Here is a 12,062-nt window from a genome sequence, read left to right on the forward strand (position 1 = left end):
TCCTGGGGGTTGTCTTTTGGGGATTTAATATAGAGGATGTTCTATGAACTCTTTCGATTTCTATTTTTCCCCCTTGTTTGAGAACATCAGGGCAATTCTCTTTGATGATTTCTTATAGTATGGCATCGAGATTTTTGTTAATCTCTGGTTTTTCAGGTAGACCAGTGATTCTCAAATTGTCTCTCCTTCCTCTGTTTTCCTGGTCTGTCACCTTGTCAGTGTGATATTTTATGTTTTCTTCTAATTCATTAATTTTTTGAGTTTGCTTCATTAATTCTTGCTGTTTTGCAAGATTGTTGTCTTCCAGCTGCTTAATTCTGGTCTTTAAGGACTGGTTTTGCTTTTCGGTTTGGTCTGCCCTTCTGTTAGAGGCTTCCAGCTCTTTCTCCAATTTTGAGTTTTTGTCTGTCAGGCTGAAGACCTCTTTCTGAATTTGTTCCCATTTTTCTAGCCAGAAGGTTTCCATCTTTTGGATAAGCTCCATTTTGAGTTCTTTCAGAGCTTGTGGATAATTTCCATTTTGGGGGGCATGTTTTGATTTTGTTTGCATTTTATCCTCTTTTTCCTCTGTAGTTTGGGTTTTCCCTCCATAAAAGTTTTCAATAGTCACATTTCCCCCTTTCATCTTGGAGGGTTGATCTTGGGTACTCTGAGCCATCCCTTTGGTGGTTTTACCTTTCCTTTATATTCTGGAAACTGGGTGAGGTGGGTGGATTTTGATGTTTTTGCCTCAGGCTGATTCTTCTCAGCCTCCGAAGTTTGTTAGCAAGCCCGCCCACCTGGTCTATGGTCTCTTCTCTCCAGTGTGGGCAGGCTTTCCCTGTAAAACCACTCCTCAGGGTGTTTCTCTGGTAGTCCTTGTCATTTCCCAAGGACCCTGGCGTGCCTCCCCCCCTCACTACAGTGGAGGATATTTTGCCTCAGGCCATTTCTAGAGCCTCCAAGGTGTTCGATGTTTGCAGGAACCCCTGTGGTCTGTCTGCTTTCCACTTAGGGGTAGTTCCCTGGGAGTCCTTGTTAGATCCCAAGTACCCTGGAGTGCTCCCCACTCACTGTTCCTCACTTACTCGCTGTCTCTGGTGAGTGCACTGGCGTAGGTGGGGTGGGGGAGGTCAGCTCAGCTCAGCTCACGAGAGCTTTCTCTCCCTATTTTAGTGTGGAAGTGTTCAAACCCCAGGTACCTTCATTGCTGTGGGCTGCTGGAGAGTCCCTTCAATCTTCCAAAGATGATTTTTATGCTCTTTTGAAGTAGTCTGTTTTGTTCAATATGGGAGAAGGAAGCAATTCGCGTTTAGATTGCCCCAATGTTTACCGGGAAGTCCTTGTGCAGGTTCTTAATGAATCTTTATTTTATTCTTTCTTTACATCCCTCCTCAACAATGTTCCTTTCTCTCTCTTCCCCGTTTATGTTCATGAAGTCAAATCAAATGGTATCATTTTAAAGCTGGTAGGGACATAGAGTTCATCTATCCGCCAGACCTCATTTTACAACTCAATTTCAGAGAGATGAGTGACATGCCTCAAATCATACAAATAGTTGTATCAGAACTTTAATCCATGTGTTAGGCTCTAAATCTAGAACTTTCAATTGTGTCACAGTGCTGAATTTCAACACTTGTAGCCCTGGAAGAAATATATCAGAAGAGAGGATGAGTAACTCATGGTTCATTTTCTGTATTGATATTTGGTTCATCATATCTATTCCAGAGTAAGGTTCAAATTGAGTGAACCTTGTCTTTAATGTTTCTTTATTCTCCATTAGCTCAGTACCTGTATTTTCAGAATATAATTTGCAGTATACTTATTCTTTTCACTTATTGGAATAATGTTAGTTTTTTGTAAATGGTGTGTTATCACAGGCCATCTTAAACTAGATTCTGTTTGGCTTTTCAAGCCCTTCCTAATCTGGCCCCTTCCTAGCTTTCTAATCTTCTTATCCCTTACTTAATTACATGAATTCTTCATTTCATCAACATCGGAACTTTCTTGTTCCTTATGAAAAACAATTCTATTTCCACACTCCATATGCCACCTCTCAAGTCTGAGCATTTTCAATGACCCCATGCCTAGAGTTCTTTCTCCCTGCTTATACCCTATGGCTTCCTTTAAATCTCAGCTAAAGTTCTACCTCATGGAAGAAGCCTTTCTTAGTCTTCCTTAAAACTAGTACATTCCAAGGGCAGCTAGGTAGCTCAATGGATAGAGACCCACACCTATAGATGGGAGGTCCTAGATTCAAATCTGGACTCAGATACTTCCTAGCCATATGACCCTGGGCAAGTCACTTAATCCCAATGACTGCATTAATAAAAAAAAGACTAGTGCACTATTTTTAAGATTATTAACAATTTATGATATAAATTTTTTGCCTGTTTTCTCCCCCATTAAACTGTAAATGCTTTGAGGGCAGGGACTATGTTTGCTTTTCTTTGTATCTCTGGAGTTTGGCACAGTGCCAGGCATAAAATAGATACTGAATAAATGCTTGTGGATGTGACTTGACTAAGGAACTCATCATCTATATGTTCATATACCCCTTGTCCAGTGACTTTATTACCACCACCCTGGCAAATGAGAAATCTGAATTGTATCCCTGTTTTAATCAGTGAATCCTTTTATTCTAGGGCATAAAAACTGTTTTTATGTGCCTCCCTCTCCTTTTGCATAGTGGGAAAGTAATTATTAGGAACATACTAATATTTGCTGAACACTTTTCTTTCTCTACTATATTTGTCTACATTCTCTTACCTACTTCAAATAGCTGTGATGGGAATGTATTATGTAATATTGATCCAGTGCATTGAAATTCTTAACTGTGCAAACATCCAGAATGGTAATGACACAGTTGGAGTTAATGCAGGAAGGCTTCATCACAAAGAATACACACTTCTCTGTCCCTGAACTTTCACAGGTCAGGGAGCCATCGTCCATTAAAGAGCTCATCAAGAACTAAGCCGATGCAGCAGATCGCTAATCTTTCCAAAACAGGCTCGTAATAGGAATTGAAAGCTTCAAGGCTATGAGGCAGAGTGTAACCCTTTCTTAGTGGTGCCTACCCCTACATTTTGTAGACAATCACAAATGTGCCTTTCTGAGAGACTTATTTCAAAACTCCACATCTATCTATTAATGTATGGGACCTAGGGATTAGCACATGATTCCAGCATTCACACAAGAGAAGCATTGCGCCGTTTCCTAGGCTGACTGCAGTCATGGTAACAAGCATTAGGTGTCCTAATTCCAGTACTTTGTGTACCTGACCTGTGACTTTCTTTTTTTTTTTTTTCATTTGAATGGATGACTACTCCCTAGCTCTATGTCCATTACCAAAACTGTAGTCAGGGGACAAAATAAGAGAAGGGAAAAATTAAATGATAAATATAAAAAGTTGGAGAAATATGTTTAATGATCATATTCCTTAGGGCATCAGAGGCAAAATTCAGACAGCTTTTTTCTTTGACAAAGCTGGTAGCACTAACAGAAAGTGTAATTGCACAGTTATGTGGAACTGATGATAACAAGCAAAATAATCATGGTAATTGGATAACTATGCATACAAATTATTTCTGTAGCATCCTTACAGAGTAGAACCATGGGAAAATAGAATAGGAAAGGACCCCAGGTTTCTGCCGATAGGTATGTCAGTACATTTCTAGACAGTAGTTTTCTCAATTATCAAAGAGATCCAAGGGAAGGCAGTCCATAACTTCTCCAAATAGTCTAGTGTTTACAATAACTTATTTAAAAATATTTACTATATACTGTCTACTGAGTATGGCCAATTAGGTGGCACAGTGGACAGAGTGTCAGACCTAGAGTCAGAAAGACTTGATTTCAAATTTGACCTCAAATACTTAATAGTTGTGGACAAGTTACTTAGCCCTCTTTGCCTCATGTTCCTCATCTGTAAAAAGAGCTGCAGAAGAAAATGGCAAACTACTCCAGTATCTGTGCCAAGAAAAGCCTAAATGGGGTAACAAAGAGTCAGGCACAACTGAAAACAACTGAACAGACAACAGCAACTATCTACTGAGCATCCCTATCAGATGAGAGGTGGTATGATATAGTGAAAAGGACAATGGATTTGGAGTCAGAGGACTGGGTTTAAATTCTTCTGCTGCTGCTTAGTACTGGGGTGATATTAGATGAAGATACGTCAACTTTCTAAACTGTGATTTCTTCCTTTCTAAAATTAAAGAGTTAAACTAAAATGTTTTTTAAGATTCTGTCCAATTCTAAAACCATGATTCCATGATTCCTTGATTTGTTCCTGACTGATGTAACATACTTTTATCAAAAGAAATGACATATTGCAGTGGGGGCAGCTAGGTGATACAGTGGATAGAGAGCCAGGCAGGAGACAGGAGGTCCTGGGTTCCCAGGTGGCTTTTGACAGTTCCTATTTGTGTGATAATGGGTAAGTCACTTAACCCCAGTTGCCTAGCCCTTGCCAATCTTCTGCCTTGGAACTAATACTGAGTATTGATTCTAAGACAGAAAGGAGGGTTTGAAAAATAAAATATTACAGTGTTTTGCAAATCTTGCAAATCTTATATAAATTCTATCTATTATTGTTCTTCTTATTGTTTTACTGAGCACCTGATATATGCTCTGGACTGTGTATGATAGTAAAGAAATTTTCAGTACCTTCTTCCTCCACTCAAAGAACTTAAAATATGTTTGAGGAGAGAACATACATATCCACAGGAGATATATGATGCTAGGTCTCACTTTCTCCTCTCTCCTCTTCCCCCAGGTATATTGTTTTCTCTTATTAGAATATAAGTTTCTTGAGGTTAAGAAATGTCTTTTGCTTTTGTCTTTTTGTCCCTAGTACTTAGCGTAGTGCATGGCACATAAAAAAATGCCTAATAAAAATCATTTCATTCACTCACTCATTCATTAATATAGACAAGGTGGTAATTCCATTATGTATTACATCACTTTTATCATCTGAAGAGTTTAGATATTCTTCCTTCCTGAGATTTCTCCTACTTTAAATCTTTAGACTATAGCTACTTCTTCATGTGAATGACCAATTAAATAATAGATTCTTTGCCTTTTGGATAATTATTACCATATAACCCATAGGTGATTGGTATCAGAAGGGCTTTAGAAGTTCTCTAGTCACACAAATCTGGGTTTTAATAAAAGAATATATATCTTCTTCCAAATATTGCTCCAATAAACACTTTATTATGCCTTTGAGGTTCAGAAAAACCGAAAAATAAAATTAAGTTGTAGTTAAGTGGAAGGATGATTTGTAGACTGTCCTTTGAAAGGCAAATAAAGGGAATAATTTCATCATGTGTCCAAAGGCAATATTTTTCATTGGCAAAATTATTTCATGATAAATTTGATCATATCATATTTCTACGGTCACAATAAACATTTATAAAAAAGAGCACAATGAAGAAAATTTCAGCTTGCCTATCATTACTTACAGTGAATCAGAAGATGGAGAAATTCTGCAAGGAATTCAATCATATCTTACAAAGTAAACCAGTATAGACTTCATTCTTTTTAAATTTCAGTGTAAATAAAATAGAGGAAAAGCTATTAAAAATATGTTGGAGAATTTTGTTCTAAATTAAGGAATGTACTATACAGAATCTTCATGCCTAAATATCATGAATGCCTTCTTTGAGAAATATATCATAAGGCAATATACAAATATCATCATAAAATACATATTCCTAACATGGAAGCCAGTTGCCAAATCAGTTGTATACAGTTAGACTACCAATTAGCTATTGAAAAGAAAAAAAATGAAAAACTAAAAGAATTGAAATGAGAGAAATGTATGGCATGAAAACTAAAACCTTCCAATATAAACTACTTATATGATCTGTTGATGAAAAGTGCTAAACAGGTATGAAAATAGATATTGTCTCAGAATAGAAAAATTTTATTCAAAATTTTAACCAGCATAAAGTCATTTCCATGATGTGGAGATAAAAGAGCTGAGGAACTATATTAGCCAGCAAACAATGGATTTCCATATCAACTGAAGAAATATGGCAATCAAAACCAAAGTAGGCTTAAACTAAAAACTTGCTTATAAAATCTGATTTAAAATGGTGGGAGATTAAGACCATTATCATCCTAAAACATTGAGAATCAATGGAGACAAAAAAGCTTGAAGAAAATGTGACCAGAGCCTCAGTTAATGAATTATATTGAGACATTTAAAGATGAAATTGAAAGGATGTTAACAGATTAAAAGTGGAAAAGGTATGTAAGATTTTTCCTAACAAACTCTTTTTACCATTGGTCAATAAGTCAATAAATATTTATTTAATGTCCACCATTTGCTTACTAGCTGGGCAAATTACTTAACTCTGCCCCAGGTCCTCATCTGTAAAATAAGTTGGAGAAGAAAATGACACATCACTCCAGTAGCTTTGCCAAGAAAACCCCAAATGGGGTCACAAAGAGTTGGACACGACTGAAACAATTATACAACAAAATATGGCAAGTGCTGTTCTAAACACTGGAAAATGAAAGCCTCAGAGTTAGACTTATATACCAGTCTATACATATAGACTCGTATAAGTGTGTGTATATATATATACCAGAGATTCAACCCAAGGAAGTAGAAAGGGCATTGAAGATTAAAAAAAAAATTGTAAAGAAGTTGAACTAGACCAAGCAGACACAAAGGAGGTCTGCCCTGAAGACATTTCAGTTATGAGAGTTGTGATTTGCCAGGTATATGACAACTTAGGTATAAGATATAAGGCAACTCAGTTTTGAAAACACTAAGATTCCCAAGGTATATGAAAGGGGGGAGGATACCGATAATGTGGGGAAAGCAACCAAAAAATCAAAACTTATCTTTGGTTCATTAAACCTGCACTCAGAATTTACTTCAGAAAATCTCTAAATGGAGCTCAAGTGGTTTTGGCAAATATAGGATAATGAGTTCCCAGCTCACATGTTAATATGTCAAACAGAGACGAATAACTTACAGCTGTCCAAAAAGTTACAAAAACCAAAATCACACATAATACTCAAAGTAATTGTCTTATGGAACAAAGCAGAACTTACGGGTGTCAAATTTCCTGCAGGCATGCAAGTATCAAGTAAAAATCTATTTGGGAAATACTTAACAAAATACAAAGAAAGATAATACAACATAGATAATGCTTATTTGTGGTTTTCTAAGTCAATATGCACTCTGAAATCCATTTCTATTTGAATTTGATACCACTGCTTTACCCAATTCTTTCCAGACTCAGTGCCATCCTGTGATTTGGACTACCTCTAGAAAATACACACATTTTAAGTTGTTGATCAACTCCTATTACACCAAAGAACTCCAGAGTTCCAAATAACTCCAAAAAATAACATTATAAATTGCCCAAAGGGCAATGGAAAGGGTCATGGAAACAAATGTTAATACATTTCAAATGAAAAAATACATAGGAGAAAGAAAGTAAAAGATGTAGGAAAAAGGGATATCACACTCATGAAGCAAGAAATAGGAATTAAAGTGGTTCATTGCTGTACATTCAATGTCAGGAGAATTCAGGTAAAGCCTCCAGAATATTAAATGAACTCTCTTTGGCAAATGTTTGGGTGGACAGAGATCAGAGCAGCAGAGGCTGGGAAGGCATGAATGGGCTCTAATCTGCATCACTGTAGGGATTGCCCACATTGATAAAATCACTGGTTTGAGACATATTCTGCTGAAGATTTCACAGAATCATCAAACCTTGGAACTGGAAGAGACCTCAGAAGACATCAAGTCTAACTTGTAACTGACCCTGACTTTGATAACATCTCCAGCATGATTTGACTGAAGATCCTGTGATGGGAACCAGCTACTTCTAGAAGCAGCTGGTTCCGTTTTCAAACAGTTCTATAAGAAAATTTTTCCTTACATCAAAACTAAATCTGTCACCATTATATTTAGTTCTGCTCTCTAGCAGTAAAAACAAACAAAAACAAACACATGCACACACAACAAACAGCAAAAACAAGTCTAATTCCTCTTTTACCTGGTGCTCTTTTAAATCCTTCAAGACAGAACTCATGCTCCCTTTAAATTTTCTACTTTCCAGGCTGAAAATCCCCACTTTTTTCAACCGCTATTTAATATAATGTATGAAAGCTTCAGGTTAGCTTTCAGGAGAACTTGGGGTTTGACTATATATGAAAACAAATAAATGAAAAGTCCATAAAATCCTACATAGGCAGGTACATGGCACAGTGGATAAAGTATGGGACCTAAAGTCAAGAAGACTTGATTTCAAATATAGCCTCAGATATGTATCAGTTATGTGCCTGGGGATAGATTACTTAACCTCTCTCCGCCTCAATTTTCTCAACTACAAAATGGGGTTGTGAAGATCAGAGATAAGATTTTTAAAGTGCTTAGCACAGTTATTTATTGGCATATAGTTGTTCATCCTTCATTTTCAAAGGATTGATGACAGTGTAGGATAATGACTTGCAGGCAAATTGGATTTAAGTGAGGCAGTATTACACAAAGTCATCAGCCTCAGTCTCTCTTCCAGAGTCATCAAAGTCCAGTGGCAAGACAAGTGTCAGGACTAACTGATGTTCTGGGATGCATTGCCTGCTTCAGCCACCTTCATGTTCTCATCTGTTCATTTCAACCAGGGGAAGTTTTCATACACCCGGGGTAGACATTCCCTTAAGTCACTGAAGTATTTGAGATCTATCAATTACTCTTAGTCTTCAATAAATGTTTATTTTCTTCCCTTCTATTACTTCAGTCCTTTATCATACTACGGAGGTGATCTGGGTTTTCAAATTTTCTTACCTTTTTCTTTCTTACCCTCTTTCTTTTTCCTTCCTTCCCTATTTTTTTTTTTTGTTGTTGTTGTTGCTCATGTGTTGGGGAATCAGGTGTAAGAAGACTGGAAAGGCAGAAGGGCTATAAATGATGAGGATTTCCTATTTGATCCTGAAGGCAATAGGGAGTCACTGAAGCTTAATGAGTGTTGGGCAGGGGAAGTGACATTTATTAAATTCAATAGAATTTAAACATATACTGCAACAATATTTCTGTAGTCTTCCTATTAGTAAAGGAAATTAAGTTTATATTCCTAAGAAATAAGAATACTGCCTTCTAAATCCGGTGATAATAGTATTGATTAAACTGTAGTAGGATTTAATTGTCTTTCCACAGAAAGATGGAGTTTTTAAGTTGATTTCATTCATGTATACTTACTTGGTCTCTCCCTAAGAACAAAACATATACATTTGCAAGACAGTTGGATGATTTAGGAGTGGTGATGATGCCACAGAATGGCATGGTGACTGAATTCACAACTTCACAAGGTTCCATGAACAGAATGAGTCAATTTTAATGTAAAATACACATTCTTAAATCCCAGAAAGGCAAATTCATAACTTCACTTTATTAGCTTATCATAAAAAGGACTAATTGACAATAAAAACATTTCATAGTCTTCCTATTTATCCCCTCAGCTTCCCTATGGAACGTCACTTTTTTTCTTCAATGTAACATATATATATACTTCCACCTGAATATTACCAAGATTCACTTTTAGGATCCATTTAGGAAACTTTGACCGATTTAAGCTTTTTTCTATGATGTTGAAGACAAAAGTCTACTAACATGTTGATAGCATAAAGGCTTTTTGAATTTACCAAATGATGGAAATTTCATTAACTAATTGGCCAGACTTTCACAAGTAGTAAACTTAAATAGTTTAATTTATTAAAAAAAAAGTAGAAACCTGGTTGTTTTGCTATATATATCTTTCTTATCTCTTTTGGAATTCAGGAAAATAGGAGATAGTGCCCCCCAAAAGACCAAGTTTAAAGATCGATTGTCTGTATTAGAACCTCATCTCTTTTTTGGTAACACTTGAAGAAGCCAACTCATTTTTCAATATAATCTCTTTAATTTCTTGCTGACCAGCTACCAAAGTAAGGACTTTCCCCTCTGAAAGTGAAAGCCCAGGCATAGTTGGGTGTCCAGACTAGCAACATTATAGGTTCAACTCAGTCAGTGAGAATATATATCTGCCTGGTCTGTTTCTCTATTTCTATTTCTCTCTATAATTCAGGTCTTTTTGCTATAAACCAGATATTATTTCCATTCTACCACATCCCCACTTACTCCTGCTAAGAGAGGGATTCCCATTTAGTGGTCTGCTCCCCCTGCAGGTCTAAGCACCCCAGGGGGCTGGGTATACAACGCACCTACATTACATTTTGTCTTTGAATATAAGAATGAAATTTATGACAAACAAATGTTTAAAGAGTATTATTTTTGTGTCACCATCCCCGTTCCTTGTCACTTTACTCCTGAAGTGTCTGCTCTCTGTCTCTACCCATGATATGCTACCCATCCTTCAAAGCCCAAACCAAATTCAGCCTATTCACTGGCATCCAAAGCCAAAGAGGGATCCCCATCCAATGCCTACTCAAGATACTCTATGTTATATAGACATAATTTTATATTTAATAACACAAATATTAATTTTTATATTTATATATTATAATAGTTTATAACAATGTTATTTGTGTTATAATTGAATTATATTTGTAGATAATCTACACATTTGTATTACAAATTATTTGAGGACTGAGACCCTTTTCCTTGTATTTTTTGTCTAGCAGCATATTTTGAACACAATATTTTTAAGTGAGAATTTAGCTCATTGCTGAAGCCTAGAAAAGGGAAAAAGCCAGGCAATCCAATAAAAGAGTCCTGGGTCTGGAAGTCAAGAAGAGCTGTATTCAAATTCAGCTTTAGATACTAATGTGACAGTGGGCAACTCACATAACCCTCATTGCCAGAGGCCATCATACCCCGACTGATTGACAAGGTCACGGTCGGAGGAAGGAAGGTCAGCAAAGGAGACCCCAGAATGAGGGCCTCCTGCTGATCTCCCTCTGTGACTTCTTTCCCCAAATTTTCCCCACTAGTGGACTTGTTATGATTATTATTCTCTCCCCAATACAGGAGAAATAATATGAGAGCAAATACTTATAGGATCAATAAATATATACCCTACTTTAAGCCCCCTAGGTTATTACACCCAAAAGATTGCAATTATGGAATGAAAGCCCAAATATTACTGCCCATGACCCCTCCTTTCTCAAGCACAAGACACACTCCAAGGCTTACAATAAACACCAGCTGAAAGCTTGAGTACTATAATGAATCTTGTCCTACAGTTACCACACTCAAAAGAATTTGTTGGTTCAGAAGCTAAGCAGCATTGCTAGGCACTTCAAAGTAACATAAGAAAAACAGAACTTATAAATTGAAGAAAACCCCAAAATTGGTCTGCCTTAAGTCCTCACACCTAGATACAAATATGTTTTGTTGTTCATCTCCCAAACAATTATGATGGATAGTGAAAGCTGACCAAAAGCACAATGATCCTCTCAGCAGGTCAAGGGGTGCTAACCTACAAGTGGCTTTATTCACATTAATCATATCTATCACAGAGTGTTGTAGAAACCTAGTAAATGATCACAGAATTCTTTGGTGTAGTAACATCACAAGAGTGTTGTTTAGGTGATTTGATAATATCCAATCAAACTGTAGGATGTCACATATGTAGAGAATTGATTATGTGTGTGTACCAAAAACCTATATAATAAACGTACCATGATACTATGGCAGAGCACTGTGTGTGATGCCTGCATACATGGGCTGGATGCATGGTGTTTCTCATCTTGTTCTGACTGTGACATCACACTTGGGCAGACAGACCCTGTTGGACAGACCTCTATACCTTATCTGCCTCAGTTTCCTAACTATAAGATGGGTATGACAATAGCACCTACCTCCCAGGGTTGTTGTGAGACTCTAATGAGATTTTCTTTTTTTTTTAAACCCTTAGCTGTGTATTGGTTCCAAGGCAGAAGGGTGATAAGGGCTAGGCAATGGGGGTTAAGTGACTTGCCCAGGGTCACACAGCTAGGAAGTATCTGAGGCCAGATTTGAACCCAGGACCTCTTGTCTCTAGGTCTAGCTCTCAACCCACCCAGCTGCCCTTGAAATAATATTCTAAAGCATTTAGCACAGTGTTTATCATAGAGTGATG

The sequence above is a fragment of the Monodelphis domestica genome, chromosome 3, assembly GCF_027887165.1.
Source record: "Monodelphis domestica isolate mMonDom1 chromosome 3, mMonDom1.pri, whole genome shotgun sequence".
NCBI lineage: Eukaryota > Metazoa > Chordata > Mammalia > Didelphimorphia > Didelphidae > Monodelphis > Monodelphis domestica.